Raw genomic sequence first — 22,948 nt, forward strand, 5'->3', positions numbered from 1 at the left:
CTCAGAAATAATGAAACAGTATAACATCGGGCACCAAAAATCTAGTCCTTATCATCCACAAGCTAATGGAAAAGCAGAGGTTACAAACTATGAGCTAGAAAATATTCTAACAAAAAAAATTCATTTGCATCGTTGGAATTGGACCAGTAGATTACAAGAAGTTTTTTGGGCTTATAGAACAACCTAGAAGACTACTACAGGATTCACACCATTTGAGCTCCTATATGGAAAGGTGGCAATGCTTCCAATTGAATTTGAACATAAAACTCTAAGGATAGCCTTGGCATTGGATATTGACCTTCCTGTAGCACAAAGAGAATGCCTTTTGCATCTTAACTCTTTGGATGAGATGCGTAAAGCCGCTTTGGAACATACTGAACTGATACAAAAATAAAGGAAAAAATGGCATGATTCTCATATTATTAGTAAAAAATTTCAAGTTGGTGATTGGGCATTATTATATGACTCTCACTTCAAGGATATGTCAAGGAAGCTGCAGACACAATGGTTAGGACCATATGAAATTAGTCATGTCTTTGAGAACAGAGCTGTGCACCTAACCACAATTGATCAAGTGCCTTCCAAATTGTTAGTCAATGGTCACTGACTCAAGTTATACAAAAGTCCACAAACAAAATCCAATTTCTTGCAACAATTCCAATAGCTAGATTCAAATACAACTCAAGCAACTCTTCCTACAGCCGAAGGTGTCAACCTTTCGACTATTGCTCTTCAACATTAGTTTTTAGTTTGCATGCTTATAATAATAACTTTATGTTCACATAAAGTTCATTTTCTATTCATGTTTTCTTTCCATCTCATATCTTTATCTTCCACCCATCCACCTCATCTCATTTCTTAATCTTCCATCGACCCACTTTCCACATCATCAAATTTTTCCATGTTTTCAATAAAATCTGCAAATGCTGATGGATGTTGCCACTAAAATTATTTTCACCACCTTTTTGGTATGTGCAAAAATTAACTTAACAGGTATAATATTTTCAAATTATCTTTCATTTATAAGTCCACAGATTTCATCAATTATATTTAATACTACATGAAATATATAACGGCGGTGTGTGCCAGTCCCTCACTCGTACTGATCTAACAAGTGAGGAAACTTGTCTAAAATTAGTAGGGGGTAGGGGAAGGTCATAATATCCAATGGCATGTCTAATTATCCATGATGATTTTCTAAATCTTTGCATTACCCCTTATTAATGAAAATTTGTTGCCATAACTATGCAAAGTAAGGCATTGTACTTCCTATTCTTGAATGATTTTTTTGTGTCAAGCTATGATGTGACCTATTTTTAAACTTTTTTTCATTTGAACCCTATTTTTGGATGATTTCGGCACAAAATTATGATTTACCTTCATTCAAAGTTTAATTATTGTACATAACAATTTGTTATGGCAATTAATTGCTTCCTAAAGTAAAGCAGTGTGATTAGTCTGAGGAATAAAGTAGACTGTGAAGCTTGAATTCAGAAAAAGGGGAGAAAATAGAGTAGCAGAGGAAGTGCTAAGAAATGGGTGGGAATTTGCAAAGGAGAGAGCTGGTAGAGAATACTATGTTGCTCTCTGACGTAGAAGTTGTGAGAATATTCAATGCTTGTGGATGGCTAGGTTATTGTTTAAGTTTAATGGCATATGATGAAGAGGCGGCTGTAGAATGTACCAGGACATTCAATGAGGGCAAAGCTTCTATTTGGGGCTTGACAATAGTTGCAATAGAGAAGCACATCATAGAAGTAACAGGGTTACCTATGGTTGGAGAGCACTACCCGAGCACGCATGATGCTAGGTTAGCGAGGGCCCAATTTACTGGACCACATGACCCTTAATTGGATGTAATGAAACAAGGATATAAGAGGTTGTCATTGTCACCACCATACCCTGAATTAGTGATGCACATTATCAGGTATTTTACTTGTGAAGGCAGATTTTCTCACTTGCATGCAAATAATTTCAAGCTACTTAGCTGTGTAAGGCATAATATTGTTGTGAATATTCTGAATTTCTTGTATAATATGCTTTGCATTAGTGTGGAAGAGACTCAAAAAGTGAAAGAGAATTATGTTACTCACCATGCTTTAATTATGTTGTTAATAGAGAGGTCTCTTACAGATGTATCCCCTTTAACATGGGATGAGTTTATGCAACTTAAAACCCTGCAACCCCAAGTTGGCCCTAGTGAATAGCATAGTGAGGAAAACATAGCTCCCAGTAGTGAGTATACAGAACAAAACATTCAAGGAGCTAAAACTGAAAAGACTCAAGAAATGAACAAGAAACTACCCCTATTTAAGAAAATGTGCCTCCACCTATACAAGAAATCCCTAAACCTACTACTAGCAAAGCTAAGAGGAAAAAAAAATTACCAAAAGAAACTTTTGTTCAGCAAGAACCAAGTCCTACAATTGTAAAACAAAAGAGAACAAAGAAGGGTCCTGTAGCAATTGATCCTGTGCAGTGACATCGAAGTAGAAAACTATATGTGTGCTCCCTTTTGATTGAAGTCTTTACTTGATGCAGTTTCAAAGGGATGTTGAAATTCCTAAATATGATAAGTATGATGGCAATTGGGATCCACATGATCATTTTAGATGATTTTACATTCTTAGCATAGACTTTATGCATGAAAGCACTTACCTCATGAGGCTCTTTCCATGAAGTCTAAATGGACAAACTAAGGAGTGGTTAACAAAAAAATCTCCTCCTCTTAAGTCATTTGATGAGCTTGTGCAACCATTTATTCAACACTACTAATAAAACATACAACACCTTGTTACTATGCTTGACCTATCCAACATTAAGGAAAAACAAGAGGAGCATTTTATCACATATTTGCAAAGATGAAGAAGATTACACTCTATATATCCTCAGTAAATCCCCCAAAATGAGAAAACTGATATCTTCATTAGTATTATTGTACCTAAACTATACTTTAATCTTAGGAAACAAGTTTTCCTCACATCCAATGACATGATTGATAGTGCATATCTAACTAAGGATTTCATTGTTAAGAGGGGTGATATATTCCTAAATAAAGATAAAAAATAGCAATGGGAATGATAAGGACAAAGAAAAACATTAGAGTAAAAATAAGTATCTTAATGATGGGGTTGTTGATGCACCTAAGATGAAGGAACTCTCTTTCAACTTAGCTAATGTCATCCTAGCTACCAAGAAAAAAGAAGTTGGTTAAAGTAAATCTCAAGCTTATGACAAACCTAAGTTGACTCACCTCCCTAAGCCTAAGAATAAATTCAATCCATTGTCTAATTCATATGATGTGATCCTAAAGACCTTTCTTGATAATAAGATGTTGGAATTAATAATGGGAGAGTAAAATCTGACAAGGGGGGTGAATCAACACTTTAAAACTTTAACCATAAAACATTCACCACACACCCATCTCATAGTTCAGCATGTAAATTTAAGTAATTAACTACACATGTTCATCCATAGCATGAAACAATAAGTTTTTTTACCTAGAAACCCTCCAATGAGAAGGTAAAACTAGAGTGGGGATGACACCCACAAATCTTTATTGTTGCAACTCTAAAGTGTATCCAATGAAGGTTACAAGAAATTTGACAATAAACTATGATCTACCCTATAAAAGGTCTGATGAACTAAAATTTGCCTTTATTTTGTGGTGTTTAAGATACTTTGTTGATACTCTATTTGTCTTTGTTAAAACACTTATGGACCTATGTTTACTAAACCTTTGATGAACCTATAGGGTAGAAACTATGTCATCTTTTGCTCATATTATATCTAGTATGCAGTATTTCATATAGTTATCAAAATGTGTGTTCTTATGTTTGAATTTAATTTGATAAATGTTTATTTCAAACATGATTTTTGTCATAACTAACCTATTAATGAAGATTGAAAGATGATTGGAGGGATTCAAAAGTTAGGCCTCAACAGCATTCAAGGAGAAGCGAGCGCTAAGGAGCAACCATGATGGACAAAGTTGTAATGGTTCCTAAAAACACAGTAGCGAGTAAGGAGGAGCTATGAAGATTCATTACCTTCTTTGCATTTACTTTGTGGTGAGTGGATGTTAAGACTTTATTATTCCCACCTTAAGCCATTATTTATTCTTCCCGCCTTCAGTTGTTCTTCTGCAGATCTAAAGTTAGGACATTTACTTTTATGTTATGGAATAAAGTGTTGATCTCCCATATATGTAGGAATCAACCCTAGTGTGTTAAGTTTTTTTAGGGAGTAAGAAGAAAAGTTCTAAGAGTAGACTGTTAACTTTTACAGTTGTGTTTTATAGTTATGTGTTATGTAAGGAATATCTAAATGGAATGAAATAGTTTTCTTTGGCTTTTATCCTATGTTAATAGTTTAGAGAAGCCAACCAAGGGGGGCCACTTGGGAGGTGGATTAGATTAGGATAGAATAGATTTATTTTCAAGAATTAGTAGTATCTTAAGTAGAAGTAGTAAGTTCCTTCCTGTAGCATTGCACTCTATGAATGTTCCTATAGAAAATGTGAGAACAATTTTAGTGGATGAGCCAAGTTGGAATATTTGTTATCTTTTCCATTGTATTTCTAGTATTCATAGAGTTAATTGTTTTACCTTCTTGCAGTAGTAGTGTAAGTTATTTTCCTTGCATTTTTACTTTCCTGCAGCATAAGCTTAGTGACTCATTAAGAGTCCTAGTTCACATACTATGCTGACCATTACAAGTATACATCCATGGGTTTATAAGATTAAATGCACCTCATGGTGGGGAAAAAATTCCTTAGTTTGAATATATTATTCCTAAGCAAGGTCTAGCGCATGACTATGATACACCTATTGTGAGGCAGTTCATTTTTGGCATCATTGCCAGGGATGGTGTCAAGCTAGGAGCATTTTTGAGTCAGTGTTTTTAGTTTGAGTTTTTTTTACTAGTGTGAAAAGCTTAATTGCATGCATTGAAGAGGAAGATGATGAGATGAACATGGTAGATTTCTTCAATGAGGTTCTGTTAATTTGAACAAAGAAGTTGAAGAAGAAGAAGTTGAGTTACCTTTTGAAGACACAAGTCTTGTATCTCCCACAGCATCATCATCAAGAGCTGAACCCATAGATATATCTGGTCTACAACCTTTCACTGAAGTATTGGCCAATTTCCCTGATAACACTACCCTGAATCCACTAGTTGTTAATCATCCAGTGCCCAACATTACTTTTTAGAAACAACCTCAAAATCCATTACCACTAGTCATGGCACAACCTACTTTTCCATTTCCACTTCAAAGTCTTGCAACCAATGCCAATATCAAGAACATACCTCCCACTGCTCTTCTAAAGTTCTATGGCCTTGCAATCGAGACCTTGATACTTTCTTGTTTGAGTTTGACATACTTCGTCATAGTTTTGACTACAACATTGATGACCATAAGCTTAAATTATTTCCAGCAACATTGAAAGAATCAACTTTATGATGGTTCATGGGCTTAGGAGCCAATGCAGCCACAACTTGGGATGAAATGCAAGCTCTATTCCTTGAGAAGTATAAAGAATATTGTGAAGCATCTGGTGCAAGAGGGGATAATATCTTTAGGATATCATAGAAGGAGGAGGAGACATTGGAAGACTATGTTTCACATTTTCTATATACATTGCAAAAGAATCCTCAGGACACATTGTCTGAAGACTCACAAAAGCTAGTCTTTTTGAGAGGTGTGAATGATGATTGTTTGGAAGCATTGGACATGATGGCTAGTAGTGATGTATATCAAGCTTCTTGGGATGACCTCAAAAAGATCTATCAGAACTATTCAAGCTCAACTATGAAGAAAGGTTGAGGACCACGTTCTACAGTCACTAAAGGGATCAGTCGAGGCATTTCAAAGCTTAAGATATCCAATCTATTGTCAAATTTCAAAAAAGACATTATTAATGATGTCACCACACAGTTGGACATGATGACTACAAAGAAGAAGCCAAATTACAACTAGTTGAGTACTATCCGCATTGCCAAAAGCAAAAGAAGGATTGTCAATGTAAATTGGTTGCAAGCATGGAAAACCAGCATCTTCCAACCAAATATGTTAAGATAGATGGAGATGATGGGCAAGTATTCTTTGTTGCTCAAAACCAACCATGGGCCCAATGTCAAGGTATGCCTCAGGACCCCTTGCAAAGTTCAAATTCATATGGTAGTCAATGGCAAAATCATAATACCCAAGGTCCTCCACAAAATCAATCCAATTGGAACAATGTCGGGCAAAATAACCCACAACAATCCCAATGGCCTCAAAATTCCCAACAACCCTAGCCTAATCAATAGAATAACTAGTGGCCATAGAACCAACAGAACTACTAGCAAAACTAGTAGAACCAATGGCAACCACCCCAAGGGAATTGACAATCTACGAACCAATGGAAGGGATCTCAACAATGGCCTAACCAAAATACTGGTGCTCCACAATTGCCCCCTCTAGTTCAATAGCCTACTTTAATGCCACCACTTGCAAATCTTGGACCTCAAAAGCAAACATGGTTACCTACACAACCTCAGCCAAATCTGAATAGCCAACAACAATAGCAGCCCATGTAGAGCACTGATACCCAGCAATATCTTGCTTATGCTTAAGGTGTTGCAGATATACATCTGAGATCTAGAGTGACTTTACCAACACCTAAGCCACCACTTATAACTAAAATACCAGACTCTCCTACAGCATCAGAACCTTCAGTTGCTGAACTTGTTGACTCAACTAGTGTTACCTTGACAATGCCAATTGAACCAACATTAGAACCTCCTTTTCCAAAACAACTGATACAAAAGAAACCTAAACAAACCAAGGAACAACCTTTTGACATTGTTGATCAGTTGAAAAATATATATGTCCAAATACCACTATTTTAAGCTATTAAGGACATTCTAGTCTATGGAAAAGCTATCAGGGAAGCCTGCTTGAATAAACCAGGAAAGAAGAAAAAGGACCCCACCACAGTCCATGTTGTGGGACAATTAGCTGATATCATACTAGGGAAAGTGATTACACCAAAATATTCTTATCCAGGAAGTCTAGTAGTGAATATTAGTAGAAATGGTTAGTTTGTTAGAAATGTTTTAATAGATCTTGGAGCTACTATAAATGTGATGACCAAGGATACTATGAAGAAGTTGCCAATAGAAGGATTAAGGCCTACACCAACCATTATATAGCTTGCAGATAGTTCCACAGTCACTCCTGATGGGATGATAGAGAATATTGTTGTGACCTTAGATTCTCTAGAGTATCTTGTAGACTTTATGATTTTGTCCCCTAAAGTCAATCTATCTAGTTATCCTATCATCTTAGGTAGACCATGGTTAGGCACAGCTAATGCATATATAACTTGTAGATCAGGGAACATGACCATATCAAATGGCCAAGCAATAAAGCAATTTGATTTATATCCTCCAGCCCAACCATTACTAGATTTGAGTACATCTATTTGGCCAAATTTAGGAGATGAAGAAGAAGAGTTAAATTCTATAGTACAACTCATGATGTTGCATAGACAGTCTTTTCTAAAATTGCAAGAAGAAGATTCAGTACTCCAGAATATCCTCACTAACACTTGTGTGGTAGAGAAAGATGTATCTAAAAGCTTTGTGTTAGAATTAATCACATATGAGGAATGTCATAAGAATTGTACTTTTCTCAAAGAACCTAAAATTCTTTGTTCACTCCTCCTTTGTGAATTAGAAGCAAGTCCATTCTCTAAAGTTGCTATGATAGAATCCACTACTACTATTGAATTGAGTAAAGGCCATAAACTACATGTTAATCCCAAATTAACATCCACATAGATGGAATAGTTAAAAGGATTGCTTCAGAAGCATGAGAAGGCTTTTGCATGGGACTATGGTGATATGAAAGGATTGAGCCCTAAACTGTGTACTCATAGAATATAAATTAATGAAGATTTTCTACCACTCTGTCAACCCCAGAGAAGGATAAATCCAAGCCTTAGAGAAATAGTCAAAACTGAAATCCAAAAATTGCTTGATGTTGGTTTATTCGTCCTATATCTGATAGTAAATGGGTATCACCTCTAGTTATATTGCCTAAGAACTGAGGGAAATGGATAATTTGTGTAGATTATAGAGAATTGAATAAGGCTACTAAAAAGGATCATTTTTCTTTACCCTTTATAGACCAAGTTTTGTATACACTAGCTACAAAGAAGTATTTCTCATTTCTAGATGGGTATAGTGGTTATAATCAAATCAATATTGCTCTTTAAGATCAAGATAAAACCACATTTACATGTCCATGGGGTACTTTTGCATATTCCATTTTACCATTTGGTCTATGTAATGCTCCTGCAACATTTCAATGAGCAGTTATCAGTATCTTTGTTGATATATCACATGATTGTATGGAAATCTACATGGATGACTTCACACCATTTAGAGATTCTTTTGAAGAAGCAATGATGAATCTTGAAAAGGTTTTGGTGAGATTTCAAGAACATAATTTGGCACCAAATAGTTAAAAGTGTTCCATGCTCATGCAAGAGAGCGTGGTACTTGGTCATTTCATATCCGTTGTAGGAATACAAGTGGACCTAGCTAAGATAGAGGTAATTCAAACATTGTCCATACCTACAAAATAAAAAGATTTAAGATCATTTCTAGGACATGCTAGATATTATAGGCATTTTATAAAATATTTCAATAAAATAGGTAGTCCTTTGTATAATTTACTTACAAAAGAAGTTGAATTTAGTTGGACATCTAAATGTGATGAAGCCTTCCTATAGTTTAAGAAACTTTTGACCATAGCCCCAGTTTTACAAGGACCTAATTGGAATTTACCTTTTCACATATTTACAGATGCCTCTAATTTACCTTTTCATCTTGAGCTAAAAAATACTCCTAATAATCTTACTACAAAGTGTGGAAAAGAAATTAAAGAAAGTATAGATGATACCCTAGCAGATTTACCAAACACTTCCAACCATAGGGATGAAATAGTTCCTAAGTATGTTGATTTGAATACTGTCTTAGTTATACATAGTTCAACATGGATCAATAGTTTGGCAAAGCATCTATGGTAGGAACAAAGAAGGAGGAAAAGGGATCATGAAGGAGAAGACGACAGTGTTGTCACCCTGCAGAAGCTCCTTTTTCAACTATATGGATAGTATTTATTTGCTGAAGCATTGTGGAAAGAAGAAAAGAAGAAGATAAATAAGGTTATAGTATCACAAAATGAGGAAATTACAAAATTGAAAGAACATCTAGAAAGCCAAACACAGCACATGGACCTTGCCCTTAAGCTAGTTGACCAAGCCCTTGCTTGTAAGCCACCACCTAGAGTCTATGCTCTCTGCTTGAAAGAGCAATTTCTTTTGTTTCAGTTAATGTTAGCTCTCAAGAATGTGAATGTATATTTTAAGTCATCATAGGGATTTTATGGGTTGTATCAAACTTTACCACCATGGCAGCAGAACTTATTGTGTGAATTATATGTTCATAACTTTGTTATTCCTGCAGAGACTAAGTGGAATCCTTTGCTTTACATAGGAGATGTACATTTAAAAGCTCTCATGTCATGGATTTCCAATGAAGAAAATTATGATAGGCAGTTGAATGACTATAGATATGAGGAGAGAGTAGAACCTTTATCTTTGAGAGTAGAAAGTAGTAAGCCAGAGGAGATGCTCTAGGATTGGTTTACATTGACCTATGGAAATAAGAGTCCAATAGTAAGGGAGAAGATATTTTCTGCAAGAACTAAGGTTTATGTTGAACATGGAAATTTGACCTACTTTTCATTTCAGAGAGCCATGACTGGTGTAAGGAGCAGGTGGGTGAAACTACCTAAACCTCTTAAGAAATTAGAACCACATAGCCCTATTAACTTTGAAGCCATGCTACACAGAGTTCCAAAATATTTAGAACTAGGAAAGCAGCCAAGATTGGAGTTGTGGTGTCCTTTAACAATGCAACCTCCAATGTTCTTATGGCCCTTATATGATATCAATGTTGATAGATTTGATAAGTTGCAAGAAGATCAACGAAGAGAAGTGTTGGAGAGAACCAGAGGATTTTACTACACTTTTAAGAGCAACAAAAAGGGGAGGATAGAAATTGGAGAGTTCAGGTCTCTAACAAGAAAATGCAATGCTTGAGGACAAGCATTAGTTTGGTAGGGGGCAGATGATGAGACTAAAATATGCCTTTATTTTGTGGTGTTTAAGATACTTTGTTGATACTCTATTTTTCTTTGTTAAAACACTTATGGACCTATGTTTATCGAACCTTTGATGAACCTATGGGGTAGAAACTATGTCATCTTTTGCTCATATTATATCTAGTATGCAGTATTTAATATAGTTATTAAAATGTGTGATCTTATGTTTGAATTTAATTTTATAAATTTTTATTTGCAAGCATGATTTGTGTCATAACTAACCTATTAATGAAGACTAAAAGATGATTGGAGGGATTCAAAAGTTAGGCATCAATAGCATTCAAGGAGAAGAGAGCTCTAAGGAGCAACCACAGTGGAGAAAGTTGTAACGGTTCCAAAAAACATGGCAGTGAGTAAGGAGTTATGAAGATTCATTACCTTCTCTGCATTTACTCTATGGCGAGTGGATGTTAAGACTTTATTATTCCCACCTTAAGCCATTATTTCTTCTTCTCGCCTTCAGTTGTTCTTCCTATTTTCTCTCCTATAGATTTAAAGCTAGGACATTTACTTTTCTATTATGGAATAAAGTGTTGATCTCCTATATATGTAGGAATCGACCCTAGTGTGTTAAGTTTTTTTAGCGAGTAAGAAGAAAAGTTTTGAGAGTAGACTATTAACTTTTATAGTTGTTTTTTATAGTTTTGTGTTATGTAATGAATATCTAAATGGAATGAAATAGTTTTCTTTGGCTTCTATCCTATGTTAATAGTTTAGAGAAGCCAACTAAGCAGGCCCACTTACAACCTTGTGAACAATTGCAACACTCCCACTCATATCCTAATTTTTGAGTTGTTAGAGTTATCTCCTTTGCACAAGGAGATCCAGTCCCTGCCAATATTGACGTGGATAAGTTTCAAGCTATGGTTAATCACATTTCTACTCTACATTACCTAACATTTTTGAAAAAGGATGATAAAGCACTCATCCACCTCCATAACCTTGTGTTGCACATTGAAGTCCAAATCTATCATATTTAAGTCAGATGAGTGTTGATAGACAATGGTGCAAGGTTAAATATTTTTTCTTTCAATGTTGTTCAACAATTGGGCCTCACTGTGTTTTCTATTAACCCTAGACACAAGATTATAATCAGGTCTTATCATGAAGTTAAACACTCCTCCAATGGTCTTACTATGCTAACTATTTAGGTTACTCCCATGGAAAAAGATGTGGTATTCAAAGTTCTTGACATTCCACTTATATACAAAAAATTTCTAGGGAGACCTTAGATACATGAAATGCAAAATGTTCCACCAAATTTCCATCAATGCATTATGTTCCCCTTTAATGGTATTGAAGTTTTGATTCCTATGAATACTTCTATGTTGATAAATAAGCTCACTGCTCCTGAGTCCCTAGTTCCAAATAAAATAGCTTCTAATGAAGCTAGAACTCACTTTCTAACTATGAGAAAAGTCTAAAAATGATGAGCATAGGTGTGGGAGAGTGTACCTTAGATTCTATTGTTGCATTACTAGTTTCTCCATGCTCTTATGGGAAAAAATTTCACATGAAGCCCTCATCATTGGCTATGACTATTTATGGAAAAAAATTTCAATCATAAATTCCATTAGAAGATAAAAAGGAATGCCAAGCTATTAGGGATTTGATATATAGAGAAGAAGAATTTGTTGATGAGGTTGCACTACTACAACCCTTTTTCCTAAGAGGCATAGGAAAGACTTTGTTTCTCAAAAAGATGGGTTACTCTAGACATGGACCTTTGAATGATAAAAAAAAATACTTGTATTGAACCTGTGAGTCATACCAATGGCCACAGAAGTAGAGACACAATTGGATTAGGCTATGGTGTGGATGGGATTCTTCCTATTTATGATGAAGAACCACCTAAACTAGTGATTCAGAAGACTAGATTCAAGCTATAGTTACTACTATTCTACAAGAAGATTGTATACCTTCTACCTCTATCCTTTGGGGAGAATATGCACTACGTAATGATCATGCTGCTAGGACTTCCACTTATAAAAAACTCACATTTAATGAGTTTGACATAGAGAATCCTAATATAGAATGAATTAGAAGAAATATTTATTGCCTTATAGCTCATGATCAAGGTTTTGACTCAAATGAATATGAACAGTATTCTCTTTGTGTTTTATCTCATGAAGTTGAAATAAATGTTGTGTATGCCTATACTAATCAAACTAAGGTAGTTAATGAATCTTTCATAGGGTTTGATGAGTTGAACTCTCAACTTGCTTTAGTGAACCATGCTAATTATCCTAGGTCATTTCTTGATTTGGGTACCTTTGAAGGTTTAACTATGGGTCCTAACTTTCTTTTCTCTAGAGACAATTCCCTTCATTCAATAACCTAGAACCTTCCACTTTTTTGTCCCTCATGCCCCCCATTGATATATACAAAATCGATGACCTAAAATACCATCTTTTCAAAATGACTGTGAGGTTTCTTGTTACCTAAATACTATCAAGCTCATAGTCTCTTCCACCATCAATTTTAATATCAATATGAATAAGTCAAATAACAAGTACCATGGTCAAAAATTAAAATGAAAAATGAAAAAAGGAACTTTGATGGTGGTAAGCACTTTATCATAGTGTTAGAGCCTAGGAGAAGTAAAAATAAAGATGTATTTGAGGGTGAAAACCTCTTTAAGGCACCCAAAGATGAGGTTCTTGGTAGTATACCTAGCTATTTCAAGATAGGTCATAAGTTTTGATTGAGCCTACGCATCTTATCAACCTTGGTATAAAAGAATCTCTAAAGATTATAAATCTAGCTTAGTCACTATCAACTGAAGAAAAGGAACAATTCACCCAATTTTTCAATGAAAAGAAAATCAATTTCACTTGGACATATGAAAACATTCTTGGCCTTGACACTAATTTTATCATACGTCACCTTTCTATAGGTCCTGGTGTCAAGCCTATTTTTACAAAATGAGGAATTGCATCTGTGTGTTGCCTATTAGTGAAAGCTAAATTGGAGAAACTCCTAAGGGGAAAATTTATAAGAAGTATAGATTATACCAAATGGTTATCCAACATTATGTTTTTTTCAAAGCATGACAAGTTCATTCGAGTTTACACTAACTTCTGAGATCTCAATAAAGCTTAACTTAAGGATGATTTTTTACTCCCAAACATTGATATGATAGTGGACATGACTACTAGTTATGAAATGTATTCCTTGATAGATGAATTTTTGGGATATAACCAAATAAAAATATCTCCTGAAGATCAAGAAAAGACTCCTTTCACTTGCACATACCTTTTGATGGAATGTCATGCCATTTGGGCTAAAAAAATGTTGGTGCTACCTATCAAAGAGCTATGACTACCACCTTTCATGATATGATACACAAAAATATAGAGGATTATGTAGGTGACACCTTAGCTAAGTCCAAAGAATAATTGACATTGGACCGCATGGAACAATTTTAGCTTAGGCTCAATCCCAAGAAATGTACTTTTGATGTCACCTATGGTAAACCAATAGGATACATAATATCTACTAAGGGAATTGAATTTTATCATGAAAAAGTACAAGCTATCATGGGAATTCCACCTCCTAGAACCATAATTCAATTAATAAGTCTCTAAGGACGTATGTAAGGAATGAAGAATCTAAAAAGAGACTCAATTATATTAAGGAATATTTGGCCAAACCTCCAATACTTATGCCTCCTATTCCAAGGTAGCTCTTAATTTTATACATTTCAGCTACAACTACTTCCGTAGGGGAAATACTAGCACAACATGATGAGAATGGGAAGGATTGAGCCATATATTACATCAATAGGACCTTAGCTAATTATGTGATCAATTACAATAACATTGAGAAGGTTTATCTTACTCTAGTATTTGCATCACAAAATCTTCATCACTACATGCTAGCTCATACTACACATTTGGTTGCTAAAATTGATTCTCTAAAGTACCTTCTAAGTAAAGTTGTGTTTATGGGTAGAGTTGCTAAGTGGATGATAGCTATATCCAAATTTGATGTTTAGTATGTTGAACATAAAACCATTAAAGGACAAGATATTGTAGACTAGATTGCTAATTTTCTACTTCAAGATAGTACTCCTATGCAGATAGACTTCCTAGATTCATTTATTATGTATATCACAGAAAGGAATTGGAAAATGTTCTTTGATGGATCCCATACTCAAAGTGGATTTGGTGCTGGAATTTTGTTCATTACATCTCATGGAAATGTGATTCCCAAGTCTTACAATTTATTTATCTCTTGCACACATAACATGGAAGAATATGAGGCTCTGACAAATGGTATCAAATTGACTATTGAGTGGAGAATTATTGAGTTACATATTTATGGAGACTCCCAACTTGTCATAAATCAAATAAATAATGACTATGAAACCAAGGATGACAATTTGATTCCATATAATAAATTGGTTGATTCTCTATGGAATTATTTTACACTTTTCACTTTTCAACAAATTCCTAGGGATAAAAATAAGGCTGCAGATGCTATGACTACTTTGGAATCTATTTTATAGTTAGAACATAAAGCTTGGTTTGAATTCTTGTGGAAGAGCTACATTATCCCACCTATTATTCTCCTAACAATGAAGTCATTTTTACTATTGTTGGACATGACTCTTCTTGTTATGCTACAAATTATACCTACCTTCATGACCAATTTTTTTGTGATAATGTTGCTTGCAATGAAAAATGCCAACTCATTCACAATGCTTCCCACTATACCCCTCTCTCAAGTGACTTGTATAGGAAGGGTCTAGATGGAATTCTCCTTAGGTGCTTAGAGACAAATTAATTTGAATGTGTGTTATCTGAAGTCTATGATGAAATTTGTAGGTCTCACTCTTATGGCCTTGTGCTTGCTCAAAAACTACTTAGGGTTTGTTACTACTGGCCTACAATGCAAGCATATAATGTGCATTATGCTAAGTCCTGCTAAGTCCTATAAAAAATGCTAGCTACATGGTAATTTGATTCATTCTCATGGATGTGAATTGAGACCATCTATCATGCATTGACCTTTTTAGTAGTGAACCTTTAATCTATTTGGAAAATATGTCCTAGTTCTTTAAGTAGACATAAGTTTATTATAACTACTACAAAATAACTCACTAAATGGGTTAAAGTTGTTCCACTTTCTACTACTACAGGAAGACATTTTTCTCTATTCATACTAAACAAACATCATTTGTCTCTATGGTATTCCCTCTTCTATAGTCACTAATAATGAGGGAAAATTTAAGAATAAGAACCATAGACAACTTTGTAAGAAGTTCAAAATTATAAAACTTTGGTCTTCTATCTACTATCCTCAAGGGAATGGTCAAGCTGATGCTTCCAAATAAATATTTCTAAATTTTTCACATAGAATTATACATAAATATAGGATAGATTGGCATCTTCAGATTAATTCTTTGATATGGGCCTATAGGACTAGCATACACATACCTAATGGGGCTACACCTTTTGCTTTTGTTTATGGTTTTGAGGTTGTTCTACCATTAGAAGTTGAGATTCCTTCTTTGAGAGTCTCTTTGAAAGGGATAATTATTGTTGAAGATTATAGAGCTATGAAGATACATAATCTTGATGTCCTAGATGTACATCGTAAGGATGCTTTTGATCATCTGATCACTAGCTATAATAAGAAAGTTCATCCAAGAGAATTTGTAAGACCTTGCCTGATCAAGGAACTCTTCAAAAAATGCTTCTTAGGAGAATTAAGCTTTAATATACTTTCATTAGATTATAGTGTCATTATTAGTTATAATGTGACTTATATATCCTTCTTCATAAATGATGGGTCCCTTGTTCCAGTTAATAAATTGATTAAGGAGGTGTCTTTGTAATTTATTAAAATTATCTAAGATTTAGTCGGTACCCCATGCATTTTTATTTAATAAATAGATTAGTATTTATTGTTTCTTTGAATTTATTTTGGAGCGGCCCCTTTTATTATGTGATAGAATTATAGTCCATGTTGATATAAGATTTTTTTGAAGTGAAGAACATGTAATGGGACAATCATTATTTTATTAGTAATGTCAAACTTGCTACCTACTGGTGAGATAATTGCTTATTGGTTTGAAAGATATTATTTAGTTGATTGATGAAGTGGATTTGAAAAGAGGAGATAACAATAGCACCTAGAGAAAGGTTGATTTATTTGGTATGTAAAATAAGCACTAGGACCAAGTAAGGCATTGATACTATTATGTATTGTTTATTTACTTAAAGTCTAAAATGAAAGATTACTCAAGCTAAGATTGGAAGAAGATCAAGTAAGAAAAGTGCCTGCCAAGCCTTGCCAAGTAGTTAGTGCAAGCCAAGCAAAAATTAGTAGAAGTTGAGTGAAAAACAAGAGGTGCTAAGAAAAGATGAAAAATAGTACAAGTTGATTGATTGTTAGCATATGTTGAGTAAAGTTTAGGTAGTGTCAAGTATCAGTAGACTTTAGTGTTAGCCAAGTGAACTAGTGTTGGCCAAGTGACAGAATATTATAGATGTTGAGTGATAAAAAACAATGTTAAATCAAATATTTCATGAATCTGAGCTGACTATTTTGTTTTCTTCAATTGTGTGAAGTATTTGGAAGATAACTATGATGAATTGGTGGCACAAAATTCAAGGTAAACCATTTTGAGGTGAATTCAAGGAAGATTATAGCAGAAGTTTCTGGAGGAACCAGAGCAGATTCATTGTATCCTACCTAACCCTAAAATGGATGACTGTGGTTAAGTGGAAAAGGATCTAAATTCTCTATTTATACAAATAGTTGGTCAGGAGAAAAGGTTGTCATGTGCAAGAACCTAAGGAATAAAAGGAGACTACGGTGTTGCTTCATTTAGTGGCCAAATAAAAGTGACCATAGTTCACATGCAAAACAAGAAGGTTGAAGAGTATGAATTCTTGAACAAGCTATGAGAGCTAAAGAGTATGAAAGCTAAGCAGAATGGAGGACTAAAATAGAGATATGTAATTTGCAAGTGAGTTTTAATTTGTTATCAAATCAAGCCTTACTGTTGCTTTCTAATCATTGTATCAGTCTAGGATAGATCTTTTGAATTAAGGTTGACCTAACAATCATTTGTAAATCCTTTAACCAGGTGACATTCTAATGGAATGGTCAAAAGTCCTCTAACAAGGCTCACTCCTAATAGGTGATTAAAATCCTTTAACTAGATCACATTTAACAGTGTGTATTGTAACCTTTAATAGGGTTGGCCTTTCACAAGAAGTCACTTCAGAAGAGTGAGAATTAATGGCATATTACTGGTGGTTTTTTCTAAATTGGGTTTCCATGTAAAATCCTTGTGTCAAATTATGTGAATTTCTTATGTTGTTTCATGTTTACATTTTTGCAAAGTTGTTTTGACCTAGGAGAGTAACCTACAAAGTTTAAGTATTGTATGATCTAATGGGTGCATGCATGATAAGGTTTTATGGATATAGGTCTACTAAGCATTGAAAAGTTTTATTTGTACAATTGGACCTTGGATAATTGATTCACCCCCCTCTCAGTTATTCTAAAGAATTCAAATAATTGATATCAGAGCCATAGTGCTTAAGAGGACTAGTCTGAAGGTACTAGAAGCAAAAGATCAAGATGTCCAAAAGAGAGGTACCCAAGCTTAAAAAGGAGAACTTCCCTACATGGAAAAGTTTGATGAAGCTAAACCTAGGAGGTCTTGGAGATCATGCACAATCTACCATCATGACTAAGCATGTTGACCTTGCTGGAGCCCTAACTGTCAAGGATCTGAAAAAGAAGAAAGAACACAAGCATGCTATGTTAGAGATTTCATCTTCCCTAAGCTACACTGAGTTTGATGACATCAAGGAATGTGACACTACTAAGAAGATGTGGGATGCTATGCAAAAGATCTATGGAGGAGATAAAAATGTGTTGAGGGCCAAATATAAATTTCTAAGAGGTAAGTTTGATGATATGAGAATGCAAGAAGGAGAGAATATAGTTCAATATTGTGCCAAAGTAGAAGAAGTAGTTAATGATATTAGATGATTAACTGGTAAGATTGAAGATGAGATTGTTATCAACAAAGTACTAAAAATCCTATTGCCCATCTATGCTATTAGAGTCTCTTCCATACAAGAACTAAGGTGCACACCTGGTAATGATATAACTCTTAAAGGATTGATAGGTAGACTCACTACCTTTGAACTCTCTAATTTTGATAATTTCAAATCTGAGAATGTTGAATCTTATTTCAAAGCTAAACTATCATTAAACTAACCTAAAGAGAAGAAGAAAGAGATCAAATATGTTTCTAGTGATAGTGATATAGATGAGGAGGATGTAGAACAACTTGAAGTATTGATGGCAAGGAGATTTCATAGAGGCAAAGGAAAATTTGAAGGTAAGTTACCTATCATGTGCTTTAATTGTAATGGGATTGATCATATTGCTACTAGATGTCTAGAAAAGAAGAACAATAGAAGTGGAGATAAATACAGAAGTAGAAGAGATGACGACAACAAAGATTACAAAGGCAAATGCAAGAAGTCTTGCTACATTGTTGAGGAGAAAACCAAAGATGGATCTGACGACCATGATGATGAAGTAGTGTATGTTTCAATAAAGGATAATTCTGACGAGGATGAGGAAATTGTACTAGTATCTTATGTAAACAAGAGTGACAGATGGATCATTGACAGTGGTTGTTCACATCACATGACTGGAGATAAAAGTAAGTTCATTACCCTTGATTATTATGATGGAAATAGTGTAAGGTTTGGTAATGGTGCACCCTGTCTAATAAAAGGAAAAGGATCAATCAAACTCACAGAAAAGATCATTTGTGACAATGCTTATTATGTAGGAGGACTTAACTATAACTTGTTGAGTGTGTCACAACTGAATAGTTCAATTTGTAAAGTGTGGTTTGAAAACAAGATAGAAAATATCTATGACACTAATGGGAAACTAATTGGGAAAGGTGATCAGACTAGAGGTAAACTATTTTATCTTGATATGAATGATGCTACTTGTCTTGTTGTAGAATTTGATGATGTGTGGTTATGGTAAAAGAAGTTATGTCATGTTAACTTTGATAACTTAGTATCAGTAACATGAAAAGAGTCAAATGTTTGCCTAAACTAAAGAAACCTGACAATATGATTTGTAAACAATGTCAATTAGGAAAGATGACAAAATATAGTTTTAAAATTAAGACTCACACCTCTAAAAAAATTCAAGAAATTGTTCTTACTAATTTGTGTGGGCCAATTGATGTGAAAAGCTACAAAAGTGACAAGTACATTATCCTATTTGTTGATGATTATTTTAGGATGATGACAGTTATGTTTCTAAAATAGAAATATGATAATTTCCAAATGTTTAAGTGGTACTTAGCTAGAGTTGAAAAGGAGACAGGTAGAAGCTTGAAATGTATGAGATCTAATAGAGGTGGGGAATTTACATTAAATGAGTTTAAGATGTTCTGTAATGATAAAGGAATCAAAGAACAAACTTCTACATGTAGGACCCCTCCACAAAATGGAATTGTTGAAAGGAAGAACATATATGTAATGGAATGTGCTAGGACACTCATGATGGAGAAGAATGTTTCTTTGAAATAATCGAGAGAATTTGTAAATAAAGCTATCTATACCTTGAACCATGTACAAGTCAAGAAAGGTAGTCATTCAACAACTTTTGAATTATGGTATGGATACTCACCCATTGTAAAATATTTTAAGGTATTTGGAAGCAAGTGCTATATTTTTAAGGATTTTAGGAATGGTAAATTAGATGCTAAAAGTAAAGAAGGTATATTCCTTGGCTATTCCACAAGAAGTAAAGCTTATAAGTGTTTAAATACTAACACTAACAAAGTTGTGGAAAGTGAAAATATGAAGTTTGATGAATATACAGAGGTACATGAAGCTAAACCTTTGAAGGAACCTAAAGAATACAAATCATTTGTATACTTTTATGAAAGTATGTCTATTGATGAAGATGTTGTAAATCAATAGCAAGTTGTAGTGACTGTTGAGTCACATACAATGAATGTTGAGTTGCATTTAGAAATTGAGTTGCATTCAAGAGTCGAGTTGCAGATAGAAGCTAAGACTCATTTTTATTCTAGGATAAGTATACATGAAAGAGATGTTGAGTTACCTAATAGAGAAGTGCACAGTGATTCTTAAGTTGATAGACCTATTGAAGAAAGAAGAGCAGAACCAAGATTGTCAAAGTATGTCAAAAGACATCACCCTGTTGAACAAATCACTAGAGATAAAGAAGCTAGACCAATGACAAGAAATAGGCTGACAAGTGATAAATGTTTTTTGAGCATGCATGAGCCTAAGATAGTGAAAGATGCCTTAGAAAATGAGGACTATAGTAAAGTAATGAAAGAAGAGATTAAGCAGATTGAGAAAAATAAGACATAGACTCTAGTTCCTAGACCAAAGGACAAGAATGTGATTGAGACCAAGTGGTTGTATAGAAACAAGTTAGATGAAAATGATGAAGTCAAAATGAATAAGGCAAGATTAATTTGCAAGGGGTATGCAAAAGAAGAAGAATGGATTATGGAGAAACATTTTCCCCTATTGCAAGATTGGAAGTATTAAGAACTCTGCTTGCTTACTCTACATACAAAGGTTTCAAATATTATCAAATGGATGTGAAGTCAGCATTTCTAAATGACATATTAGAAGAAGAGGTTTATATAGAACAATCAGAAGGATTTTTTTATGGTAACAACAAGAACATGGTGCGTAGACTACACAAAGCTTTATATGGTTTAAAGCAAGTCACAAGAGCATGGTATAAAAGGCTTCACAATTATCTTGTGAAGGTTAGTTTTGAGAAGACTGATGATAACAACAATCTATACTTGAAGATAGAAGGAGTTAAAGGTAGTTTACTACCTAAAATTTTTGTTGACAATATCATATTTAGAGGTCAAGATGGATTATGTAAGGCATTTGCAAATGAAATGAAGAAAGAATTTGAGATGTCTATGTTTGGAGAGATCAAGTTCTTTGTTGGTTTGCAAGTATATCAAATGAAGTATGGTATATACATCAATTAGTCTAAGTGTGTGAAAGAAATATTGAAATTTTTTAGATTGGAAGTGTGAGGCCTCACCCTGACCCATCGTAGCATAGTGATACATTACCCTTATTTTGTTATTCACGACTCGAGATGTCGAGACATTATCTAATGCTTAGAACATATTTTATTATTTCATGTTGTGTGATGTTATTTCCAGATATATTTGATGATTGTCATTTAATGTTCATGTATATGTATGTTGACAAAATCAGTAGATGTAGGATTGAGATTTGATTTATGATATTCTAATGGTTAAGAATTATGAAGGATGAAGAAACTTTATTGATGTATGTTTTAAATTAAGAAAATTTCTAATACGTATACATATATGTACATGTGATTTTACGGGATTACTGATGTGTGCAATGAGTGTGCAGATATTTAGCCAAGAAACCCTATGGAGGAACAAAACTGATCTCCATGTGCTAAAATTTGGAAACCCTGTTGTTTGTAATTATGTTCTTTCAGTGTCGCTTGACACTCGTAAAATGTTTATGTTCTTATTTTGCTAGTTAGATGGACCTATTTTATTCCTAGATTTTATTTTGTCTCTAAAACTCCTTCCTAAGGCTTTTAACATGTTTTTATTCTAACCATAGGGTGTGGGTATGGGTTAGGGGTCTTTTCCAACCCCTAAGCCCCTAGCTTTGACTTTTGAGGGCACTCAAAAAGTCCCTTTTTGCCTTTGTGCGAAAATTGCAAGTGGTTGTCATGAGTTGTCTTACCCCACCTCCTTTTAAGGTTTAACCATGGTGTAGGTTGAGTTAGGAGTTTCTAGTGTGGCTAGTGGGTGGAAATAGTTATTGCTCCTTTTGGGTGGTTGAGTTGGAGGCTTATTTAGAGGCCTTCCTTGGTCTGGGGGGGGGGGGGTGTGTTACCCAATCTCTACATTTAGAGATTTTTTTCTTGAAGCTTGAAGGAAGGAGGGATACTCTACTCAAATTGGTTCATTGTCATTACCTCTTTGTGAAGGTAGGAAACTCCCATCTCCCTTATTCAATTTTTATGATTTGTTTCATGTTCTTGTTACCTTGTTATTGTTCTACTGTTGTATGGTTGTGGGTATATTGGGAAGATTTGTAAACCTTGTTATTTTGCTTGTTTCCTTTCTTGTTTTTGTTTGAATTTTTTGAGTTTCCTTGCATGGGTGTTTTGGTATTACTCACCCTAGGAGAGGGTAGAAGTGACCAATTTTGGGAGAGGTTTGTTTAGTTGGACTCCAAACTGTGTAGAGTCTCTTCTCAGGATGAGAAGAGGGATAAAGGGTAGGGTGTTATGGGCCCTTACCCGTCAGCACAAACTTGGTATGAGTATGGTAAGTTTAAATGGAAGAACAAAAGTTCTTGGTTATTGGCCCCGATTGGGCATCTGAATTGGTGTTGTGCTTGACTTCTCCAGTTGGAAGAATCCACCTCTCCCTAGTCTTGATTCATTGTGAATCCTATTGTGTAAACCATGTATGATTATGCATGCTTGATGTTCCTTTGGTTCTGCTTGGTTGTCACCCAATCAGTTATTGGTTTCCTCCATGGCTCTTGAAATGAGATTCAGAAAACATTACAAAATTCTTGATTATGATCATGAAGAAAATTGGATAAAATTGTTATAATTGGGATTGAGATCCTATTGAAAATTGTATTTTTAAATCTTATT

General features: G+C 34.4%; 1 pseudogene; it reads left to right on the forward strand.

The window, feature by feature from the left end:
- Positions 1-1,859: 1,859 nt before the first annotated feature.
- LOC149535961 (26S proteasome regulatory subunit S10B homolog B-like) overlaps positions 1,860-22,948 on the forward strand; it is a 135,670-nt pseudogene continuing 114,581 nt past the window's right edge.

The sequence above is a fragment of the Cupressus sempervirens genome, chromosome 10, assembly GCF_028749045.1.
Source record: "Cupressus sempervirens isolate cs-2001-9-10 chromosome 10, ASM2874904v1, whole genome shotgun sequence".
Taxonomy (NCBI): Eukaryota; Viridiplantae; Streptophyta; class Pinopsida; order Cupressales; family Cupressaceae; genus Cupressus; species Cupressus sempervirens.